Source organism: Ursus maritimus, unplaced genomic scaffold, assembly GCF_017311325.1.
Source record: "Ursus maritimus isolate PB19 unplaced genomic scaffold, ASM1731132v1 scaffold_22, whole genome shotgun sequence".
NCBI lineage: Eukaryota > Metazoa > Chordata > Mammalia > Carnivora > Ursidae > Ursus > Ursus maritimus.
Window position 1 is genome coordinate 637,288 of NW_024424675.1, and position 21,614 is coordinate 658,901.

Sequence of the window (21,614 nt, forward strand, 5' to 3'; positions counted from 1 at the left end):
TACTACTTATATTTTCTTCTAGGAATTTTATAGTTTCAGGTTTTATATTCAAATCTTTGGCCCATTTGAGTTAATTCCCATGTATGGGATAAGACACTGGTCCAGTTTTTCCAACACCATTTATCGAAGAGATAGTTCTTTTGCCATTATATATTCTTGGCTCCTTTGTCATAAATTAATGGACCAAATATGCATGGTTTTATTTCTGGGCTCTCTATTCTGTTCCATTGATCCACACACCTTTTTGTGCCAATGTCATACTGTTTTAATTATTATAACTTTGTAACAGAGTTTGAAATCAGGAAGCATGATGCTTCTAGCTTTGTTCCTTTCTCAAGATTGCTTTGGCTCTTCAGGATCTTTTGTACTTCCATACAAATTTTAGGATTGTTTGATCTCTATGTGAAAAATGCCATTGGAATCTGATAGGGATTTCATTATCTGTAGGTTGCTTTGGGTAGTATGGACATTTTAACAATACTAATTCTTTAAATCCATTTGCACAGAATATCCTTCCATTTATTTGTGTCTTCTTCAATTTTTATCATCAATGTCTTATAGTTCTTAGTGTACAGGTCTTTCACTTACTTGGTTAAATTCATTCCTAGGCATTTTATTCTTTTTGGTACAAATGTAAATCAATTTTTTTCTTAATGTCTCTTTCTGATAGTTTGTCATTAGTGTATGAGAAAAGCAACAGATTTTTGTATCCTACAATTTTACTGATTTTGAATGTGTGTATGTGGAGTCTTTAGTGTTTTATCTGCAAGTAGTGACAATTTTACTTCTCTCCAATTTGGATGCCTTTTATTTCTTTTTCTTACCTAATTGCTCTTGTTAGGACATCCACTACTATGTTGAATAAAAGTGGTGAGAATGGGAATCCCTGTCTTATTCCTGATCTTAGAAGAAAAGCTTTCAGCTTTTCACTGTTGAGTATGATGTTAGAAGTGGGTTCACCATATATTGGTCTTTAATATGTTGAAATACATTCTCCTTACACCCACTTTGTTGAGTTTTTATCATAAACGTATGTTGAATTTTGCCAAATACATCTGTCTCTTTCTGCATCTATTGAGATTATCATATAATTTTTCTCCTTCATTTTGTTAATGTGATGTAACACATTGATCTGTAGATGCTAAAACATCCTTGCATCCAGGGATGAATCCCACTTAATCATGGTGTGTGATCCTTTTAATGTATTGTTGATTTTGGTTTGCTAATAATTCTGTTGAGAATCTTTGCCTCTAAGTTCATCAGGGATATTGTGATTTTTTTTTTTTTTCTTGTGGCATCCTTGCCTAGTTTTGGCATCAGGGTAGTGCTGGCCTTATACAATGAGTTTGGAACTGTTCCCTCTTCTTCCTTTTTTTGGAAGAGTTTGGGAAGGATGGGCATTAATACTTCCTTAAATGTTTGGTAGAATTATCAGTGAAGTTATCTGGTCTTGGACTTCTGCTTGCTGGGAGATTCTAGAATCTTTTCATTTTGCAAATCTGAAACTCCACACCCATTAAACATTTCCCTCTTTTCCCTCTCTCCCATCTCCTAGTAACCACTGATCTATATTTTGTATCTATGTATTTGACTCCTTTAGAAACCTCATACAAGTAGAATCATACAGTATTTGTCTTATGACTGACTTATTTCACTTAGTAAAATTCTTCAAGGTTCATCCATGTTGTGGCATGGATCAGAATTTTCTTCCTTCTTAAGGCTGAATAATATTCCATTGTATGTATATACCACATCCTTTTAAATCAATTCATCCATCAATGGACATTTGGGCTGCATCTGTGGGCTCCACCTGTAGGCTCTCATGAATAATGCTATTAACATGAGTGTGCAAATATCTCTTCAAGATTCCACTTAATTTAATTTAATATATCCAAAGATATATTTAGTTTATATTTATTTATAAATATATAATATATTTAATTCTTTTGGATATACACTCAGAAATGAGATTGCTGGATCATATAGTAATTCTTTGTTTTTTGTTTTTTTGGGTTTTGTTTTTTGAGGAACCTCCCTACTATTTTCCATAACAACTGCACCATTTTAAAGTCTCACCAACAGTGCACAAGAGCTCCAATTTCTTCACATGGTCTCCAACACTTACTATTTGTTTCGTTTTGTTTTTAAATTTTATAGCAGCCATCCTAATGGGTGCCGTTCTGATGCTCAGTTTCATTATCTGGGAGGACAAGTCTTCCCTTATTCCTCTTCACTTAAAACAAAACAAAACCTTAGCACCACAGCCTGATTATTCTTTCATGAAGTTTTGAATAACTGAGTCAAGTTCAAAAGGCAATTATAACATCAGGATTCTGACTTAAATGGCATTTAACTTATAAATTAACTTGGTGAAAATAATGTCATCTTGTTACTATTGAGTGTTCTTAACCAAGAGCACGGTATTTCTTTCCACTTGTTCAAGTTTTTTCTTATTCCATGAGTAAAATTCTACAGTTTATTTTGTATGGCTCCTATATATTTCTTGCCATAATTATTTCGAGATATCTCTTACTTTGGTTGTCTTGCTAATGCCATACCAGAACGAGGTGGGCCCAGGTAACGAGGAAGCCCAGGGGCGGGACACTCAGCTCTGAGGGAAGGCACCAGTAACCGCCACGCTGAGCCCTGAAGAAGATTAGCTGGAGGCGCCAACCAAGACAGGGAGAGGCATGAAAGCACGTAGCACGGGTGCATGTGTGTTGGGGGCAGGAATGGCCCAGTGTTCTGGGAACCTAGACAGGTGGGGATGAAACTGGAGGGTGGGCAGGATGTCATGGACAGCCTGTTATCCTCCCCAGGCAGCCTGTCTTATTTCCCTGGAGATGAGAAACAGATGAAGGGCTTTCAGAGGAGGATCACTGAGGCAGAGGTGTGTTCTACATTGCTCACTCTTCCAACAGTCCTGGAGGCTGGAAGTGAGAAGCACATGGAAGCCAGTAAAGAGACCTTGCAGGCAACTGCTGACAGAACCTGGAAGGAGGTGAGTATCTAGACGGGGCTGAGGTAGAAGAGATGCAAGGGAGAGGTAAAAAATACTGAGAAGAAAAGAAATCTGGTGATGAGAAACAGGCAGGAGCCTAAGAAGCAAGCAGTTTTCTGGTGTGGATATCTGGGTCACTGTGTGTCATCACCAGGAATGGCATGGGCAGGGAGTGAGAGGGCCTGGGGAAGGCCAAGGGGGTGTTTTCTGAGGCTGATGCCCTCAAGGGAGATGCTAGCGGGCACGTGGATAGACAAAGCTGAGCCTTGGGTGGGTTTAGGGATAGAGAAAGAAATTTGGGAGCCAGCTGCATAGAAATCACAGCCAAAAGAGAGACCACAGGACAGTCTGGTTAGTTAGCATATAGGCAGTATGAAAAACAGCGGCCTCCTGCCAGGGCTCAGCCCATTCTGTCAGAAAAGTCCTGGTCAGTGAAATCAAGCAGGGTCAAGGAGGGGAAGGAAGAGTCAGAGAAAAGAGAAGTACATGGTCAGGATGGTGCTCCCAAGACATCCTCCAGGGCTAAGCCACACCGCAGTGGAGACAGAGACCCTTTGATTTGTGCCCCAAGAAACAATGAAGTTCATCTGTGTTTCACTCTCTAAGAAAGGCACCAACTTAGTCTTAAGAAGAAAGACATAAACAATGGGGAGAGCCCAGCTTCCTGAAATATATTTTTGAAATATATAGAGTTCTGAATACAAATTCCAGGAAGACCAGCATTTTGGGGCAGTGGTGAAGGAGACAGGACATTTGCATCTTCTGGGAAAAGCCTCATGCTGAGAGCAACAAGAGAGCAGAGTGCCCACAAGGTCTTCCTGGGTGACCTGCTGTCCTATTTAGTTTATTTTGATGCTCTCTATAAATGTCTGGGGCCCATGGCATTTAGAGGAAACAGGCTTTCCCCTCTGACTGCTATGTGTTCTGCAGGAGATTTCTGTTCTGGACTTTTCTAGGCACACAACTCCCTGGCCTGGCCTAACCCAGCTTTCCCTTCCCCCACACCATGGGTCACAGTTTGCTGACTTGCTGTGGGCCCTATCCTCCAAGGAAACCACCAAAAAGCACAGATGGAGAAATGACCTAATTACATTTTGTACTCCTTGGTCTTTGTTGCAAAGTGGAAGTGTCTGCATCTGTTTGTCTGTCCAACTATTACACAGGATATATTATTGTCCTAAGCATTACGCCAGATACTAGCAATGCCAAGAAAACTGAGTGTCATGGGTGAGAAAGCACGAACTTTAGAGACAAACACAGATACAAAACCTAAAGATTTGGACCCATGCAGAGAGGCCCTACAACTAGCAGTAAAAGGTCACAGAGCAGGCTGAGTAAACCCTCTGGGTCTCAGCCCACCAAGTATATTATGGGGGCATCTCAGGAGGTTGCCAAGAAAATGAAATGGAGTAATACACACATTACAAATCTTCATCCCTCCCCTTCCTTGTTCTTCCCTTCCTCTTATTTCCTGGGAGAGAGATAGTGAACAGTATAGTAAGACACAAGCAGTAGAAGGCATCCATTGGTTATCCTGGTAACCTTCATGACAAGTTACAAACAAGTTCTGCAAACTTTAATCTGGCCTCCAGACTTGAGCTCACTCTGCTTCTCCAAATTCATTCAATCCCCTCCATTTCATCCAGAAACCAGAACAGTGAGGCTGCCCCTTTCAATGCAGCCAGCCCAGCTTTGCTGTGAGGGGCCAGTGGGTGCAACACCTTCCCTCAGAAAGAGTGGAAAGTAAAGGTCTACAACTCATGGAGTGCTCATGTCCAGCCCTGAGAGCCAAATCCTGAGGTCAGGAAGGCTGGAAGACTGAATTGGTGTCATAGGTCTAGACGGGCCAGCCCCTGGCATCTGGAATATGTGTAGCCATGCAGAAATGAGGTCATTCCTCGGCCCGGTTATGGGCCTGGGCTCGGCTCTCCATGAGCTCCTGCATTACTCACCTCTCACCTCCCACCCCAACAGCCTCAATTTCCACTTAAGTGCTAATGCTTCCAGAGCCCATGGCTGCCTCCAATCCACTTCTCTGGTGCCCAAGACACACTGCAGCCAAGGGAAAGTGGGATGCCATGTGCCCCATGAAGACTCATCATCCCCTGCTATCCCAGCTGCATAGGTCTCTGCTACCTGCCACAACCACAGTCTGGAAACTCATGCTCATCCCTGAGCACTTCCTCTGCTTCTAATGTAGGCCAATTTCACGTTGACACTGCCACTCCTCAGTCCTCAGTATGCAGAGAGCTCACATGCATACACAGGCCTCTGGGCCCCCACCTGGAAGATGGAGAGACCCTTTCTAGGTCTGAGGATGACGTTCCAGAGAGGTCACAAGGCTTTCTCCAAAGAGTGCACAGGACAAGCCTAGGAGCATGAATCCTGAGTTGGGGGCGGGGGGCTGTCAAGTATGGAAGCTGAGCTCCCATTCTGCGGAAGCAGAGAAGCTCGAGGCGTGGGGACTGGGGCTAGAGTCAGGAACTGTTCTATGGGAAGGCCCTCAGATACTACCAGAAAGATCTACTGGTTCATCTGGGTGCCTGAGGGCCTGTGGTCGCTCCCACCAGGCAAAATTTCTCCAGCCCCAGAGGTAAGCCTAAAATTGGACATAACTTGCAATTCTAAATTGGAGTAGGCAATTTCTGAAGGTCACCAGAAACCTTTGCAGGTACCAAGGGACACTGGAATAGCTAGAGCACAACATATGGGGAGGTAGGGCAGTTCTAGATGGGTTACAGCTCAGCTAATTCATCCCTTATCAAGGGGTCCTCAGGAAGCCCTTTGCTTGTACCATCTGTGAGTTCGGTTGCTGTAGTCCTGGGTGCACAGAGCAGCTGGAGACAGGCAGTGCTGAATTCTAATTCTGAGTGGGACAGAAGGGCAGCGGACCATCAATGGGAGATAGCCTTGGCCCGCAGAGGAGCTTCCAACTGGAGGGATGTAAAAAGGTGAACAGGAAGGGAGGAGAGAGGTGCCAGCCAGGCGTGGCGTTCCAAAGCATGAACTTTCCAAAACAGAATGCTGGTGTTATGAAGTTCTCGAACATGGACAAAACATCTCTGTTCTGGCAAAGAAAGAGGGTGTTTGAGGCTGGACCACGGTCAAACGCCAATGGAGAAAGGGCGCTGCCATGCTGGTCACACGTTGCACTAGAGCCACTCACAGATTGACAGGTGCTGCGTGGCCCTGTTGGCCTGCAGTGCACAACCTCAGAGCAATTCCTGGAATCTGGGATGGAAGTATTTGTTTGGGACCCAAAAGTCTGCAGGATGTTTTTCCTGGAAAGTTCTTGCCAAATCAGCTGCTCAAGGTCAAGTATCAGGAAAGGAAACTGCACTATTTTGCACATTTTGAATCAACAAATGTATTTCTCCTCTTGCTTTAGAATAGAATCTGATGTTCCAAAATGCTCCTATTCACAGCTAATATACCTACACCAAGAAATATTCAGATTAACCATCGTGCCAATGAATATTATGCAAGAGAATCCCAACGTAGGGTCAAAGGGAATGACAGAAGGATCAAGACTGTCGAATCAGTGGCCCCCCTTATTCTGAATCGCTGAGTGGGATGCTGTTGCAGGTTGGAAGGCCTTCCCCTCCCAGGAGCAGTTAGAAGAGAATTCCAACAACAGCCTTGATGATCTAATTCTGAATAAAGAACAACAATGTGGTTGCCCGATGTGTAAATGTGGGACACTTATGTCCACAGCTTTAAAAAAAAAATCAATATAAGAATAAAAGGCAGGGAATGAACTTATTAGAAACAACAAAACAGATCATTCCCCTTTACTTAAAATCAGCTTTTACCAGGAATCCACGTTTGTGAGGGAGTTTAGGGCACTGTACTACACTGGAGTGCTGATAAGGAATGTGCTGTGTCTCTGGGTTTAGTGTAGAAAGAAAAGCTGTGAAATAGTATGCATATTAATTAATCCGTTCATAGCTCTTTGTGAAGGAACTGCTTGTGCCCAAGGGCACTATGGGAAAGGAAAGAGACTGGGGGAGAAAAGTGAACACAGGATTGCATGCAGGCAAGAGACACCGGTATGCATTTCAGGACTGGGCTGCGAGTAGCGGGACTGGCCAGTGCAAGGGTCCTGTCCACCGTCTCTGTGCACGTGGGGGCTCAGAAAAGCTGGAGCAGCCGAGTGCCTCTTAAGATACATCTACGAGTCTCTGAGCTGCTAGCACAGGCCAGACCCTGTGCTTAGATGGTGTCCAGCCCCAGTGCACACTGTTTACCTGTCACATCTCAACTTTCCTGACTGCCCTACAGGACATGGCCCCACGACCCCAACTAGTAAGCACAAGGTAGCTTCTAAAGGAAACACAGAGGAGAGGGGGCTAAGGCTGAGATTTCAGATATTAAGGTTGTCTATAGAAATGCTCCCGCTTATCCGTGGTTTTGCTTTCCGAAGTTTTAGTAACCCAGTGTTAGCTGAGGTCCTCCTTCTGACATGAGGTAAGGTCAACAGCAGCCTACATCACAATGCCTACCCCACTCACCTCACTTCACTTCATCACGTGGGCATTTCATCATCTCACATCATCACCAGAAGGGTGAGTACAGTTCAGTAAGATATTTTAAGAGAGAGAGAGGGAGACCACATCCACATAACTGTTACTACAGTGTATTGTTATAATTATTCTATTTTATTATTAGCTATTGTTGTTAATCTCTTACTGTACCTAACTGATAAATTAAACTTTACCATAGATATGTATGTATAGGAAAAAACATAGTTTATATACAGTTCGGTACTATCTGCTGTTTCAGGCACCCACTGGGTGTGGTGGAACACATCCCCCGCAGATAAAGGGAAACTACTGTACTTTATTTAAAGGCAAGTTTAGGCACTGCAAATAACAAAATAATTGGTAGGAATCTATGGTAGGTGGAGTTGGGCATCCCCAGGGTTCCCTCTAATGCTACACACAGCCTGAGCCCGCCCCTCAGCAAAGCTACTGGCTTTCCTAACCCTGTCCCAGGACTTAAGCCCATCAGGACCCCAAAAGCAAGTCCTCTTATTTCAAACACCTACACCAACTGAGAGCCTGTGCCACCAAGGTCTGAGGATAAGGTGGTAAGAATAAGTTAAAAACTGCATATTGTAGGGGCGCCTGGGTGGCAGTCGGTTAAGTGTCTGACTCTTAATTTCAGCTCAGGTCACAATCTCAGGGTCATGAGACCCTGCGTCGGGCTACACGCTGGGTGTGGAGCCTGCTTGAGATTCTCTCTCTCCCTCTCCTTCTGCCCCCGTTCCCCCTTGCTCACACTACCGCTCTCTCTCTCTCTCTCTCTCTCTCTCTCGAAAACAAACAAAAACCCTGAATATTGTACACATGACAGAAAGGTGAGTTTATTTAACATTTTATTTTTCCTTGCTCCCCTGGGCAGAAGTGAGCCTCCAGATATTGGAGGTAAAATATTTTTTCTCTTTCAGAAGTATCTTTAGTTTAAAGTTGAGGCAATGAAATAAAACATTTGTAGTTCTAATTGTCTGAAATGTTTGTTTGCTTTTTTGTTTTGTTTTGGACACTGACATTCCCCAATCAAGAAGATTAAAGAAGGAACAGATGGGAGGCATGTTTGAAAGTGGCTACCCGATGAGGATGAAGGTTTGAAAAGCAATGATTTTTTATAATATGAGTTTAAACTAAGCAGGCCTTTCCTGAAAGACTCACCATGCAATCAGGAAATGCCTCCATTCCCTCTTCCACAGAGTCACACCCCCTAAATGCCACCAGATTATAGCATCATCAAGACCTAAGTTTCAAATGACTGTGAACAACACAAGAATCGATTGAGAACGAAAAACTCAAAATGTTTCACACCGACTGAACATTGATTTGAACCTCCAGGGCAAAACGCCCCATCTCTCCAGAATAATGTTAATTGAACTCCTGGATAAATTCTTCTCATGTGAGTAAATATGCAAAGCTGTCCCCTGGGCTGGTGTAAAGTATGCTTCCAGAAGCAGCTTCTATCTTCCATATTTTCTACGCATATATCCAGTTTCCTGTTCGTGTTATGCTTGGTTCTGACCGTTATCTCGGATCCCAATGCTTATCTGTTGCTGTTGGTCTTCAGTATTTTATGTAATGCAACTAACAGGTTATTTATCATAAGTGATTTAAGATAACTTGGATTTTTGATCTAAGCAAAGTTTGTAACTTAAATCGCCATGTGCTTTGGTGCTTTGTGGCTTGTTGATAATCTGTTAAAATGTTTTCTCCTAGAGAACATGCATCATGTAATTTTTATAATGTGATATGAGTCAAAATTGAGTTGTGCTAAGGATATATTTCTGCTCACATGCCTTTCCTGTATAGTCCCTGTAAACTCCCCCTGACATGAATGTCTGCACCACTCAGGCACGTTCCTACATGAGGACGCACGCCCATGTGGACGAGCGCACGCTGTTATCACTCTGACTCTTGCTGATGGTGCAAGGGCAGAGCAGGGTCTGTTCTGCGCTCTCAGAGGGCCACAGGGATGCAAACTGCATCTGAAGAGACTTGCAGTTAAGACACTACAATGTTCTCAGTCCCAAGTCTTCCTGTTTAAAAAACTGTGCCAACCATACCCATTTTGTTTTCAAAATCCTGGAAAGAACACAGATGACAAGAAACAGAAGCTCAGAAAAGCTAAGGGAGCAGTCTAAGACCAACCAAAATGCAAGTGGCAGAACCCAGAGTTTGAAACCTAAGTCTCCTCAACGGCCCTCCAGAAAAGGCAGTGGGTGGGCAGCCACAGACTCGGGAAAATCCCAAATGCGTATCCCTCCCACCTCCCCCTGTACACTCCGCTGAAATCCAGTACACTGGGTGGCAAATAAAACCACCACGGAGGCACTGATTGTAGCCCAGTGCCTGAAAGAGTTACTCAGACCCTTTTAACAACACATTTATGAACTCTCAGGAATAACTGGAAATGTCTAGGCATCTTGCAAAGAGAATGTTGAAAAATCACATTTGTTAAAACCACCTGCGACTACCTTCATTATTCCAATTTTGGTGACATCGGCAGGAACTGGTCAGCCTATCTTTAATGTTTGGAATTTTTAATGTATGCACATCTTCAACGTTTTGCTGTTTTAACATTTTGGCTTAACATCTCCAGTATAGTGATCCTGGGTCAACAGCTATGGCTCCAATACCACTTCACATCTGGGTGTTTCCGCAAAATAGCCTCAGGACTTCCCATTGAAAGAACAGGTTGTTTTGCTACTGATTTAGCCCCACCCCACCGCTTTGCTGATGCCGACAAATGAACACCACCCCACCCCCCACCCCCCCGCCCTTCAATCCTTGCCACCTTCACCCACTCACTCAAAGAATCTTGCTGGTAACATGAAGTCTGCTCAAGCTACAGGTCACTGTATTGCAATTAGTCGGTGTTGGTCATGAGACTCTCCAGTGTGCATGGGGGGCCTGCAAGGGCCAAAATGAGGTGCTCAGGGCCACGCTGGTTTCATGGAAAGATAAGACTTTATTTAAAACTGCTCACTTACAGGGTGGTTATTCATCTTGCAAAAGGTTAACTAAGGATGCCTTTAAATAATGCAGTTTATAAAGGTATTCAAAAGTCTGACTGAATCCTCTAAGAACGTTGACAATTTTTAGGAGCAGCTTTTATATAAAGGAAGACACAGAGGTGGCAGGGTGGGAGGGAGCCATGTAAGAATGGGGAAGGGGGATCACTCTCCCACTGTCTCTGGAAGCCTCACCATGCTATTTGTCTCCAGCCAATAGAAACCACAATTGGACTCAAATCTTTGCAAGCAGAGTATCTCCCTAGAGGGTGTATCAGATGTGACTGGTGTGATGACCAAACATTTTCTAATTGAGAGATGAAATATTCAGTACTGCTCATGAACCCCAGAATAGCACCGACTAGTGTCTTGGATAGAAAACTTACATAAGAAAATACCTTTTTATTCTCTTAAAATAGAAATAACTCCCTAGAAAAATACGGGTCAGAGTTAATGAGAAAGATGAGTCAAGTCCAGTGTGTAGCACTTTTAATTTATGTCACGCTAAACGTGGAATAAATTAATTGCTTCTGATTTATGGACTGAGTTTAAACTTTTTACCAAAAAATATATATATATATATAATTCTTTTGCGTCTTATGGTTCAGCTGGAATCCTGTTTATTCCCTGCACATCAACCAGTATAAGTCGAATCTAATGGTTTCAAATGTCTCTTTTTCTCAGAATCTGGATTTCTCTTTCCTTCTTCAAACCCCCCTATGTCTCAAGAAACATCAGCAGGTTTTCTTTTACTACCCCAACAGAACTGGAGGTGCCTTCATTTCTGTTTTAACATCACCTAGGCTCTAATAGAATCATTTAAAGCTCTTTCTTTCTTTCTTTCTTTCTTTCTTTCTTTCTTTCTTTCTTTCTTCTTTTTTTATGATAGGTGAAAACGGAACAAAATGTCATTAGCTGGAGATACACAGGGATGTGTTTAGAGATGAGGTGGGCTTGGAATGGGTTTTTAAATCCTTCATCAAACATGGCTTCCAAAATTCTGAGGAGGGGTGATTAAAAAGAGGTCAGGACTAAGGGTCAGTGAATGTGGTACTGGATGAAGGATGCACTGGGGTTCAGTGTATTATTCTCTCAACTTTGGTGTACCATTGAAATTTTCCATCATAAAAAAAACCCCCACAAAACTTTAAACACATTTTCCCATTTCCCCCCTTTATTTAACAAGGCCCTCTTGGTTATGGCGGTTCCATTTTCATGCAGTAGGTGGGGGCGCCGTGGGAGAGGGCACCAGACCAGCTACAAACCAACATTTGCTCCTTGCAAAGGGACCGGGGTGTTGGGAGAGAGGTAAGGGAAGGAAGGAGGTGGAGGGCTCTTCCTCACACCCTCTCACAGGCTTGGCACCTGTGGTCTGATCTCCGAAAAGACACTCCACACAACCACCAGGCACACAGTATGCAATAATTCATCCGAAAATTTGGCTCCCGTTATTTCCTGTCCTAGCCAGAAGGGACATCAGACTGCCGCGCGGCCACCTCGGTGGCTCATCGTCAGTAGTGTGAGGATTTTGGAGTCGGACCCCTCGCGGAGGACCACCTCCAGCACCAACACAGACTGTCCTGGCAATCACACCTCAGCAAGGAAAAGTTGGCTCGCTCTGGGGTTTGTTACCAGGCTGCTCGCCCCACAGGCTGCAGGTCTGCGCAGCACGCCTCTCCCTTTGGGCTCTGACTAAACACGCCGGCCAGTAGGAGGGAGACGGACAGATACACAGACAAGCCCGCACGCACCACCGCCTGAGACCGATTCTAACTAGAAAACGGAGCCACCCACCCATCCTCAATCCCTCAAATCAGCAAAGCCCTCAGCTGGTGTCTGCCGTACTGAACACTGGGACAGGGCCGGGAAGGCGCAGACAGGAGTCCGGGCCACTAGCCCGGTGGCGCCCGCGCATCTGACGCCGCAGAAGGGCTGCGCTCACCTGAAGTCTGGGTGCCAGAAGCCCAAGCCTCTGCGTGCAAGGAAACCCCCCGCCCCCAAGGAAATGAAAGCGACCAGATGATGCCTTCTTCTAGTCTTTCTGAAAAGCCAAGCGACCCCACTGGCATTCTCCCCAAAGCAAGACTGCAAGCGCCCACTTTATTGGAGTCTGGCAGAAAACGCACAAGCGATCAAAGCCCCTTCCCTCAGAAAAGTGCCCAACTCTGCCGGTAATCCATTCCTCTCTGTCCGCAGCTCAGAGAGCGCACACTAAGAGGCAGAAATCATATCTAGGGAAATCGAGACAGAACTTGATCCCCCAAAGCGTGTCCACTCGTTCCCCTCTCTGAGCCGGGGCTGGCGACTCCCAAGGGCTGCGGGCTGTCGCGGCTGCCAGGAACCAGACAGCTCTCGGAAGCAGGGGGCTCCAGGAGTCCCCGCCTTCGTCCTGGTTCGGGGTTGGGAGTCCCCATCCCAGCGCGCTCGCTCCCTCGCCTTCCTTTTCCCCTTTGCTTGGCGAAGGCAATCCAAGCCGGTTTCCCTTCCCGGTCCCATTTGGACCTCGGTCCCCAGCTTCGCGGCTGCCCCGCTCACCAGCCCCAGCCGGTCTCCTTTGGGTCGCTTCAGGGGGTCGCCCGAACCCGCAGAGCCAATTCCTGCCGCGCGCCGTCACGGCCTCGGGCAGTTCCGCTCCTCTGCGCTCCCAGGTCTGGGTCTCACTAGCTCCCAGCGACTTTGCACAACAGCCCCTCCGCGTCGCCGGGGCGCCTGGGGTGGCGAGGCGCCAAGCTGCAGCCGGGGCTGACAGCAGCCGGCCCCTTCCTCCGCATCTTCCTCGCCCGCTCTGCTCTCCCCGTGTTCCTGGCGACCCCGCGCCTCCCAGGTCCCGCCGCTGCGACCACCAGGACTCACCGCGGGCGTCGCGCCGCCGCTGGGTCTGCGCGCTCCGAGGCGGAGCCAGGGCGCCCTCCCGCGCGAGGGCCCCTCCTGCGGCCGCCCGCGGCCCCCGCCCCGCTCCTGTCGGCCCCTCTGCCCGCCCGCGCTGCCGGGGCGGTCGGGACTTACCTCCCGGACAAGGTGACCCGGCCAGTGCGCCCAGGCGGCCGCCCGCGCGTCTCCGGAGTCGGCGAGCGTGCGGGGCGCGGGGCGGTGCGGCGCCCGCCTCTGCTCCCCAGCTCCTCAGCTCTCTCCTCCTCTACCCTCCTCCCCCTCCGCGCCGCTCCCCGCCCTGCGCTCGCCTCCAGCGCCCCCGGCTGCCCCGCGCGTGCTGGAGCGCCGGGCTAGGGGCAGCGGCGGCAGCCCAGGGCGGCCGGGAGCTCGCGCGCGGCGGCAATGGGGCGGAGCCCGGCCCGCCAGCCCCCGGGAAAGGAAAGGGTGCGGGGAGACTCCCGCGGCGTGTGCCTGCCTGGCGGGTTGGGCGGGGGGCGTCCCGGGACGCGCCACTAGGGTAGCCAAAGCTGGCGACACGCGTGCTGGAGGCGATGACCACGGGCTCCGGGGGAGGATGGCAGCGAGGAGGAGAAGGGAACGGCCTCGTGCGAAGGCGGCCGCCAACTTTGCCCCAAGCTGCCCGGGCCCCCGGAGGTGATCGCGTCTGGCGGGTGGCCCGGGGTCGGTGTCTGGGAATGTGAAAGCGACAGAGACTGGGGGAGGGGGTTAGCCGCTGGGACAGGAATTTGCAGCCGAGCTCTGAGAAGAGACGGTTCCCCTCGGTCCTAAAGGCCTCCCCAAGGCTCCTATATGGTTTTGAGGTTCAAAAGGACCCACTTTATAGGTCTCTTCAAGTCTGACCAGCCAGCTATCCAGACGAAAGAGGTGAGGGCCCAGATTCTGAGACACCTTGCCCAGCCCCAAACCGGTCTGTTTTCTTCCAATGGCTGCGCAGCCCCTTGGCAGTTGGAATTAAAAGGAAACTAAGGTTGTGGGGGAAGGCGGTTGAGGGGCATAATCCCGGTGAGGAGCGTGGGTATAGGGGAACGGAGTCCAGGGAGGGCCACCTCCCAAGATATTCTGCATTTGAAGTGTTGGGGGAAGGGGAGAATAGTGTTTTTAGTTTGAATTCCATAGAGAAAGAACCTGAATGAAAACCGTATCAGAAAGGGGGTCACAAGTGATTTAGGAAAACATTCTGTGAGCCCATTTCTACCCCAGGCGCAGAGCTGCCTTAGGCTCCAGCCTTGCTAGCCCAGACTGGTTATGCCCCCAAAATAGTCAAGGCTGGTTATGCCCCCTGAAACCCTCCTTGGCGTAGAGCCCTCCCTCCTGCCCTAGTAACCAACTCTTTGCCCCTGAGAAGGAACTTCTTCCCACTGGCAGGCTGCCTCTAGCAGAGTTTCCAAAGGGCAGGAGTTGGAGGTGGTGCCAGAACCATGGGTCCCTCCTGTGCTCCCTTTGTGGGGGGTTTGGTGCCTGTGGAACATCAGCAGCCCAAAGAGAATGCTGAAGTCAGAGTGGGACTGTAAAAGGGCATTTGGGTGGAGGAACAAGTCAGCAGAACCAGCACCATCTGTGGTTTGCCTTTATCCACCTGAATTGCATCCCAACTCCATCTCTTCAGCACGGCAAAGCACAACTGGGGGTTCTTCCCCTAGATCCTCAGAGCTTCAAGTTGATGGTTTGGTACATTTGTCTCATCTAGGAGAACTTCTCAAAAGGGAAGAAAATGCTTTCCCCACCTTACCTTAGTAAAGTTGCTCCTTGCTCCTAGAGTCCTTTCCTGAACAGAAAACGCTCTCATCTGAACCACTGAGATGTTGTTAGACTCATTTGAGGTGGAGAATCATTCCCATTTATCAGATGAAGAAGCTGAAGTTTTTCTTTACACATGTTAACTGAGATTTTTGTAGCTACTGAATGTACAGATGTAGCCTTGAACTCAGTTTCTTGCCTTTTAGCCGGCACACTTTTGCTTATCTGGGCTTTGGGTTGGATTTTGGAGGGCAGTTTTGTTTTGCCAAGAGAACACTTTGACTCTAGGTACTGTCTGAATTTTAAATTGGATTTTTCCTAACAGAGTAGGCAGGCACTTTCTTTTGTGCAGTATAAGAGGTGGTCACTGGTCACCACGGGTTGCCTGTGGAGTGTTCCCTCCAGAAGTGGGGATTGCAGAAGTTAAAGGAAGAAAACATCTTTGTACTGAGTTTTGTGGACTGTCTTTATGTCCTAAGGTACTTTGAAATTTTTCCGGGTGATAATTTGGAACTGGGTACCCTGCTCATCTGGGTGATGCGTTGAGCATGGATATGTTGGTGGGGGTGAGGGGTGGGATTGCATTTCCTAATATTTTCTAAGAGTTGGTTTTCAGAACATGCCCCATTCAGTTTAGCATCTAAATATTCACATTTTCTTTTTTTGTGGAATGAATATGTAACTTCTCTCTGTCAGTTATATGGGTGGACTCCCTTAAGTCACTATCTTCTATATGTGTAAAGCTCTTTGCCTGGACACTTGCAGGTACTGAAGAAATACTCAGTGATTGGTAGTTATTGAAAAAACCACATTGGATTGTAAGGTCAAAAAACAGATGTCTCTGACAAAAGAGGGTAATTTGAAAGAAATGGAATAGTTCACAATGTGGTGCGAACACTCCTCTTCCTCCTCCTCCTTTTCTTCTTATTAATTTCTCCCATGCCACACACATAGCTTCAAGATCCCCAGGTATACATTGTGTTTTCTCAACACTACCCCATACACACACACACACACACACACACACACACACACACATTTTAGTGTTTCTGCAATCCTAATGTACCTTACACTTCACTGCAAAAGAAACTTGCCAGGACCAGGAATCTAAAACTTGAAGAGAGGAGTGTCATCTGCTCCCAGCAAATGTTGCAGCTCAGGGAGGGATCCAGGGCTCCTGGTGGACACCTCAGTTGATCTGAAATGATAGGTGTGCACATAGGGCACTTTGTCTTACATGTGGTTCCCTACTTGTTGATGGGAGTGCTATCATAACTATTACATGTGGTATAACGTTGAAATGAAAAAGTAAATGAGTGGTTACCACATGTTGGGCAGTGGGACACAGTAGAAATTCTCAAATCTTCTAGAAACTGGATAACTTTCTCAACAATGCTTATCTCTTACAAGAGATTAGAGAACTTTTCAGAGCTAGGAGAGGTCAGTGGCCAATTCATGTGATGTGAAGAACATCACTATAGCACCAAGCCGGCTGTCAGGCTTCTCAACAACTTTCAGGAGAGGCTATTACCCGCCCAGAGTTGGGTGGACTTGAAATGAAACACAGATTTGAGTTTTTCAAGTAAGAAATATTCCATACAATGTCTTGAACTGAAAGGCTTTACCCCAGGGCCTGTAGTGCTGTGCACAGTGTCTGGAGGTCAACAGGGTCATTCAGAAACCATCTTTAGGGGCGCATGGGTGGCGCAGTTGTTAAGCGCCTGCCTTCGGCTCAGGGCGTGATCCCGGCGTTATGGGATCGAGCCCCACATCAGGCTCCTCCGCTGGGAGCCTGCTTCTTCCTCTCCCATTCCCCATGCTTGTGTTCCCTCTCTCTCTGGCTGTCTCTGTCAAATAAATAAATAAAATCTTAAAAAAAAAAAAAAAGAAAGAAACCATCTTTAGATCAAACGTGTAAAATGCTCTGCTCCAAATGTTGATTGTAGTATTAAAGATGAAGAATGGTATATGCAATTTTAAATCAATCTAACTAATATAATACAGTGTTTTCTTTTCTCTCCCCAAAATCTATTACTAAATTGTTTATCTTAAGTCAATGACATTCAGGAATTGAAAAGCTGCAATGTCTTATGACAGTAGAATCTTTTTGACTTAGAAGGACAGGAAAATGAGCATTCAGATGTTCAATGTAGACGTGATAGGCAAGGTTCTAAGAAAATACATGAATTGAATCAGTAATAAAGGGAGAAAAAGCCAAAACCTAGGGAAATTTCTGAGGCCATGTTGACATATGAGAGTTTAGACCATGAAAAAAGATGCAGTAGAATGTCCTAATGTTGAAGCAGAGGAATTCTTGGTGACCTCCTAGGCCCACCTTCTGATTCTCCCCCTAAGGAGACAGGTCCAGAATGGCTGTGTGGAGGGATAGGCAAGCCATGTCTGGGTTCCTGATTTCCAAATTAGCGGTCCTGCTTCTACATCCGTTATATCAGTTTGGAAAGAATCAAAGAAGAGAGAAAGTTAATGTGTTAATAAGGAACCTCTATAGTACCAGAATATCCCTTATTTATTGCTGCATAACAAGCTTTCCCCAAACTCAGTGGCTTAAAATGATAACCCCTTATTTGCTCATGATTCTGAGGGTTGGCAAAGAAAGCTAAGCCTGCCGGGATGGATTGCCTCTGTTTTACACGGTGTTGCTGGACTCACCAGACATCTGTGGTCAGCTGGCAGTCAAAAGCCTTACTCACCTATCTGGGGGTTGGTTGGTTGTGGACTTGGTGATGGGCCGACAGGGCCATGTCTGCCATCCAGAAGGCTGGCCCAGAATTCCTTACAAAATGGTGGCTACAGGGCACCCAATGAGAATGTATTCAATGTACATAGACTTCAAGCTGACTTCACATTAATTAAGGTCGCATTGACCATAGCAGGTCAGGTGCCTGGCTTCAATGCAGGAGATGGGGAAATAACTTTCCCCTTTTGATGGATGGAGCCATAAAGTCACATTGGAAATGGGCATGTATGTGATGAAGGGCGGAAGGAATTGGAGGGTGATTTTTGCTATTGACTGCACCTGGAAATGAGATAAATTCTTTATACACATCACCTCATTGAATTCTGAGCTCAGTGGGGTTGGCAGGAGTGATCCCAGGAGCTGAAGAGGCTGAGGGCTGGGGACTGAGCAGCATTCCTGTCATCACATAGCTAGTGAGAGGAGGGGTGAGGTACAGATCCGGTCTGTCTTCTACTTCCCCAGTAGCCAACATTAACAGAGGGAGACTGTTCAGAGTCGGCAGAATGCTTACCATTGAAGTTAGGAGCTCAGGTGTTTACCTGGGCTCCAAGTAAGCATCTGCCACTTCCTATCACTCTCTGTCCTCACTCACAGAGCCTGGATTTCTGCATATCTAAAATGAGTATAATTATAATATCTGCTACCTGGTATGAGGCATGAATGTATTCAATGCACTCAGCATGTTTTCCTGACCAGAATTGCCTGGTTCTTGTTCTCAAAGATAGTTGGCAAGACAAGGTTGCTGGCTAACTTTTTCCAAGATAGTTGAAGGGAATGGCAAATTCTGGATTTTTGGTACAAAACTGATGCTGGTGCTTGGAAGGCCCCCAGAATGCTACATAAGAGGGGTGATTGATGTTATCTCTCTCCTTCAAGGTGCTTGTTTCATGGGGCAGAGGCAGGGTGTGGTCACACCATTGTGTCCCTTCAGATCCCCCTAGATCCCTTGGGCTGATTCCATCTGCCTACTCTCCAGCTTCTGAAGAGCTCACTGCTTATGACTCATACCTACATATTTCTTTGACATTATGCTAATTCCTGGGACAGCCTTAATTTCTCTTGTAAGAGCATGAAAACATGAGTTTTCTGCTCCACTCTGCCCCAGGCCTTTAAAGCCAGAGACTGAGAGACATATGAGCACATCTAGGACCACGGGGCCCACCATGGTATAGTGGACATGCAGCCAGCTCTTCAACCTCTTGAAATATCAGTTTCTCCATCTACAAAATGGGTATAACAACATTTGTCATGGACTTCTAGTCTGGGACACTTATAGGAGTAGAGATGTAAGGAAGATCTGTGGTTATTAGGGGTTTGGAGATGTGCTGGCAAGGTACACTCCAGAGTTCTCTCTTCTTCCTTCAAGACCTACTAAGTCGAATAGCAGGTTTTGCTAACTATTCTCTTGCTGTCCTGATGCCCGTCCTCTGTTGGCATGCTTTTCCTCAGTGGAGCTCAGGATTGTGCATACCTGAGTAGAAAGCTGTCACGCCTCAATGAACAGAGATGCTGCAATATTCAGAACGGTACCTTGGCCTGGGTCTCCTTTTCTGAAACTAGAGCATGAGGGTGCAGTCAGGCTTTTACTGGGGGAACTAATCCCAGGGACAGGATGTAAAGGACCACCCGCGTGGTCCATGGGGAGGCAGGGGGAACCAGTCCAAGGAGAAACTTCTGAGGTGGTCACAGTGGGTGATAACCAGCTGTCCATCCCCTGGGACCATCTGATGAATGAAGAGGGTTTCTCAGAATCACCCAGGAGGGGGATGAAGAGGATATGCATGTCCATGGGTCCAGGAGGCATTTGGCACCGCACATTTCTGGATGGTGTCTCAATGTGTGTCAAACAAGCTTCCTCTGGCACAAGGGAGGCATCTAAGTAGGATCCTGGAAAATTTTGCTGCATGATTTACTGTGTGAAATTCCTGTATCATTCATGTCTACTTTAAGGATCTGCCTTTTTCTTCAAGATGTTAGGTGCTCCTTCTTTGACTGTGGCCCTGTGTTAAGACTCAGCCACAGGCTGCTCGTGTTTGTGGATTACATCAGATAAACACAGAGCTGGGTTTGGCTATGCTAACCAGTTGAGATAGTTCCTGTACGTCTCCCAGCAAACAGGCCATACACATTCAGCCAGAGATCAGTCAGTTAAGAGAGGTCAAGTTCAAGTGCCCCTTCTGTGCTCAATGCAAAAATTGTGGATCCTTCCCACTGTTATCTGCTTGTCTCCCACCCTGAATTTATTCCCTCTCCCAACTTTGAGAATTCATTTCTTCTTCCTAGACTATCACACATTGTCTTGGCATTTCTGGAGATGTTAGGTAACAACCCAGCCTGTTCACACCAGAGCCTCCAGCCCCTGCTCCCTGTGTGCCCGATGTGGCTGGTTCTCATATCCCCCAATACCGCCTCACCCCTGTCCTGCCTTGGCAGATGGCTCCTACTTGAATTTCATCTAGTTACTAATTTCTATGATCTGGTTAATGATCCATAACACAAATCTATTATTATGACAGAGTGCAGTATCAGAATAATCAGTATCTTTGAGAAAGCGCAGTTGCCAAACATTAGAAAATATGGCTGCTTCCAGGACTGTTAAAGAGAAGAAAAATTAGAATAAGCTTAGCTTTACAAAACCTTGCTACCAGAATTGACTGTGAGGCCAGAATTTGCAGCATGTGCTCAGAACACTAGTCTCAAAAAATAGATTCAGATGTCCACTTCAATCTCCGTGCTGAAGTGGACAGGGCAATGTACCCTCTTCACTGAAAGGGAAGGAGAGCATGTTTTCCTTGCTGTACAAAAGGACTACATGTACTGGTGCATAACGACAAACTAAGAGGCTGAGATCATTGAAAACATTGCTGGTGCACAACTAAGCATTTAAAGATATCATTAATTATTAGTATGATTTCTGGCATTTTCTAAAAGGCCTAAGAACTTGTTTTTGGCACAAGAAAATACATTTTTTGCTGCATGTGCTCTTTCTTTTCTGCAAAAAGAAAAAAGATTCTATTGTAAAAAGAACCACTTCTGTAATTTTGCAGGATGTGGAAGTGGAGGGAAAAAGCCCAAAGGTAAGCAATTTCACTTTTGTGATTCCCGGTTTATCACTCATAGTTCAAGAAAAGAATGTTTCTTAAACAAAGAACCTCAGTCAGGCACGTGCCAGAACCAAGTTGCCTGGAGTTTTCCTCTGTACTCTAGGCGTGTTCACTGGGTGATTGTCATGCACGCGAGCAGGATCCCAGAGAAGCAGGGCTTGGCAGTGCCACAGCTGTCCCAGCAGCCAGTCCTTCCCACTTACATGTGGTTGGCTTGATGTCAGGGCACCAGAAGGCCATGAGGATCTCCTCCCATAGCAGGCAGTGAACATGGCCACACAGAATCTATTCCATTTGGGGGTGCAGAACTAATAAGCCCTGGCTGTCAGCATGAAGGAAAGAGCTCCCTCGGTCTGAAGACCACCTGACAATCCAAAATATACTCAAAAGGGTTTTGTCAGCTAAGGTATAGCTTGTCAAATGTACTTAAATTAGGTCCCCACAGACATGGAAGGAATAGCAAAATAAAATGTTTAATAAATAATGGAAAGCTGGAATATCTGAAAGAGTAGGCTGCTTTGGGCAACGAAGTGCCTGGATGGGTCTTTCCTGGCCTGTGTGCTTGTCATTGTTTCAGCAATG

General features: G+C 46.4%; 1 protein-coding gene across 1 annotated transcript in view; it reads right to left on the reverse strand.

The window, feature by feature from the left end:
- Positions 1-13,620, reverse strand: part of LOC121104643 (synapse differentiation-inducing gene protein 1-like) — an 82,147-nt gene extending 68,527 nt beyond the window's left edge. The window contains exon 1 of the mRNA XM_040638652.1: positions 13,548-13,620. The gene's annotated coding sequence lies outside the window, so the exon portion shown is untranslated. The remainder of the gene's footprint in view (positions 1-13,547) is intronic.
- Positions 13,621-21,614: the final 7,994 nt, after the last annotated feature.